Source organism: Otolemur garnettii, unplaced genomic scaffold (genome assembly GCF_000181295.1).
Source record: "Otolemur garnettii isolate 467f Iridium unplaced genomic scaffold, OtoGar3 scaffold00038, whole genome shotgun sequence".
NCBI classification, from domain to species: domain Eukaryota; kingdom Metazoa; phylum Chordata; class Mammalia; order Primates; family Galagidae; genus Otolemur; species Otolemur garnettii.
In genome coordinates this window covers 7,739,833-7,740,926 of record NW_003852433.1, presented here as the reverse complement: position 1 = coordinate 7,740,926, position 1,094 = coordinate 7,739,833, and positions in this window count along the sequence as shown.

The following is a 1,094-nucleotide window of genomic DNA, read 5'->3' as shown; positions in this document are numbered from 1 at the left end:
GTGCCCAAAACACGCTCACGTGACCCGCGCCCCGCCCCTCGCGCCGGGCCGCTGCGCGGAGACGTCGGCTAGCTAGTTTGAGGCGAATGTTGTTCGCTTAGCTTGTGGCGGTTGGCCCGCCTCGCGCTGCCTCGTGTCGCCCCTGTCCCTTCCTGGAGCTGTCGCCTTGGCACCCCCTCACCAGCCGGTTTCCAAGGGGCTGTTGCACCAGCCAATCGGAACGCCCTCATGCGTCCGTTGGCTGCCACTCAGCTGTCAACTGTCAATCAACAGACTTGCGGGCCGCGGGTTCTCAGTTGTCATTCAACTTGTCAGTCGGCTAGCAGAGCGCTGCATACCTTCATTTGTACGTTCCTTGGTTCATTCATTCATGCAACAGATATATCACGCAGCCACCCTTTATTGCGCCCGGGCTCTGTGCCAAGTCTTTGGGAGCACCAAATCGAATACCCCATGCTTGCCTTTATTTAATCACCAACAGATATTTGTTGGGTGCCAACTATGTGTCAACTCATTCTGTCCTCCAGGAGCTTACGTTCAAGAGGAAGACACGCAGTTCAAGCTGACAAATAAATGAAGATAATTTCAGATGCGGCTAAGTTCTACAAAGATGATGGCACAAAGTAATGGGACAGTGTGAGTTGGGGTGGGGAGCGCGCTACTTTAGGTAGGGTGGACAAGGGGAAGCCTAGCTGAGGAGGTGATGTTTGAGCTGACATTTGAAGGATGACAAAGAGCTGGCCATGCAAAGATTCAGAGAAAGAGAGCTCTTGGCAGAGGGAACAGGAAGCTCAGGAAACTGCCCATTTGGAACACTGGAAGCAGGTACAGAAGCAAACATAATAAAGGTAGATCAGAACCAACTGAGTGAATCTGGGGCTTAAGGGGAGGGAGGGAGGTCTCAGTTCATCTTCTCAGGTATTTAGCAGTGCTTCCCTAGGAGTGGATGAGGCAGTTTGAAAGGCCCAGAGGCTTACCAGGAGAGAAGGCATTCCAGGGAGAGAGAATGGCATGAGGCAAGTTCCAAAGATGTGAAGTTTCTAGGTGAGCTTGGATCCTGTGAGAAGTGGGATGGATAATTTGTTTCGTTTTTT